General features: G+C 36.4%; 1 protein-coding gene across 2 annotated transcripts in view; it reads right to left on the bottom strand.

Annotated features, from left to right (window-relative positions):
• The window catches only part of LOC108298611 (mortality factor 4-like protein 1), an 18,600-nt gene extending 16,911 nt beyond the window's left edge, over positions 1 to 1,689 (bottom strand). Inside the window, exon 1 of one of the 2 annotated variants that reach the window (XM_037735850.1) lies at positions 1,534 to 1,689. The gene's annotated coding sequence lies outside the window, so the exon portion shown is untranslated. The remainder of the gene's footprint in view (positions 1 to 1,533) is intronic. The other variant, XM_037735851.1, reaches the window with a different exon arrangement.
• Positions 1,690 to 2,159: the final 470 nt, after the last annotated feature.

Genomic DNA, 2,159 nt, shown 5'->3' with positions numbered 1-2,159 from the left:
CCACCATGCCCAGCTAATTTTTTTGTATTTTTAGTAGAGATGGAGTTTCACCATGTTGACCAGGATGGTCTCGATCTCTTGACCTCGTGATCCACCCGCCTCGGCCTCCCAAAGTGCTAGGATTACAGGCTTGAGCCACCGCGCCCGGCCGAAAACAACTTTCTAACAAAGAAATAAAATTAACTGGGTTGGTCACCTGGATAGACTACTAAATGAAACAAGACCAAAGTCACAGGGCCAGTGAACTTCACAGGGTTTGAAAAAGCCTCCTTCGATAGTAACACAGTACTCATCTAATCAGATGGCATTGCTCCCACGGTAAACCAGGTACCAGAGCTTGAGTAAGGTGACACAAAGCCTTAAGTTACTGAAGAGCAATTCCTAAAGAACCATATTAAATAGCAATGGCAGTGCTATCTTTGAAAGACAAAGCATCATTAATAAAATGTAAAACCTTCCATAGTAAAAATTACAAATCTTTTAATTACAATCACCAAATAGAGACTTGGGTACATTTTTAGGGTAATTTTGTGAAGCCCAAGGAGAAAAGTCCCATCACTCAAGAGTTCCACTGAATGGACATTCTAGAATGTGTTCAATCTATACCCACTGTCCATTCCTAGAAATAGATCAATAACATCAGTGCTTTACCATAAAAAGACACAGTGGCTCATGCCTGTATTCCCAACACTTTGGGAGGACAAGTCACGCAGACCACCTGAGGTCAGAAGCTCAAGACCAGCCTGGCCAACAAGGTGAAACCCGGTCTCTACTAAAAATACAAAAAATTAGCAGGGCATGGTGGCAGGAGCCTGTAATCCCAACTACTCGGGAGGCTGAGGCAGGATAATCACTTGAACCCAGGAGGCAGGGGTTGCAGTGAGCCAAGATCATGCCATTGCACTCCAGCCTCAGTAACAAGAACGAAACTCTGTCTTTAAAAAAAAAAAAAAAGGCTTGGGGTAAGACTCTATAATTGAATTTGTTTCTGTTTTAAATCATACAGTGAAAAGTGAGTCACATGAAGTCATTTTCCATCAACACTAAATCATGTTTCCAAAGATCAAAAAACGGGTTGGTAAATTCTGTCATTATTTCCCAATCAAGAAACCTTTATCCTTTTCTCTTTTCTAGACAGAAAACCCAGCAAGTTTTGAGCATAGCTGCTTGAAATAACATATGTAATCAACATGTTTGTGATAAGGCCAAAAAGTTCAGGCTATCCTAAAACTGTACCAAAACCAGGAAAAAAAAAAAACAGAAAAACTTGTGATTGCCACATTCAACCAGAATAACTGGTTGGCTATATGACTATTAAATATTACGCTAGGACATAATACTCCCAAGAACCAAGGACATTTAAATTAAAATGGCTGAGTACCCTAATTTCTAATGCTTCACTCTTACTTCAATATGTACCGTATTACATTAAAACCACAGAACTGAAAATTGATAAGCATATGCCTGTTATGCTAGTCAGTGATACAAACTATCTTGTTAATTTTAAGTAAAATTTTAAGATTTAATACTCACTTTTTATTCCAACCACTGTAATGTATGAAGTATTTCACTTGTTTGTCCTTTATGGCAACCTTTACACACTGAAATTTAAAAAAATGATAATTCACTTACTTTTTTTTTTTTTTTAAAGAGACACACTACCTTTTCAAATCATCCTTCAAAGACACTCTACACAAGCTTTATGGTGGCCTAAACAAAAAGACTAAGAACACTAGTTAAGTTTATACAATACTTGTTACAAAAACCACAGATTAGTCACAAAAGGTCCAACAAAGCTGAGAACCACAAGCATAAAAGGTTACACTAAATCTTAAATCAACAGACTACAAAAGCTATCCAAGGATAGCTAATGTAAGCTATGTTTGTTTTTCTTCAGTCTAATCAGCCAGCAGCTGTATTTATTTCAAAAGCAAATTCTTCTAAAGCAATGCCTTTAAACTATATTATAAAATAACTCATTAGCTTATGAAAGGCAGTAAAGGGACCTGTTTCAGAAAAATCACCTTAAATAACTTATAAAGCAGTGAATATAAAACATTTCACATTTTTTTTTTTAAAGCAGCCAAACATCAGGTTGAACGAAGAAAAAAGAAAAAAAAGCAGCCAAACAAAAGGAATTATTAGAAGAAAAAGTCATT

The sequence above is a fragment of the Cebus imitator genome, unplaced genomic scaffold (genome assembly GCF_001604975.1).
Source record: "Cebus imitator isolate Cc_AM_T3 unplaced genomic scaffold, Cebus_imitator-1.0 Scaffold1015, whole genome shotgun sequence".
Classification (NCBI taxonomy): domain Eukaryota; kingdom Metazoa; phylum Chordata; class Mammalia; order Primates; family Cebidae; genus Cebus; species Cebus imitator.
This window is presented reverse-complemented; position numbering and strand designations above follow the sequence as displayed.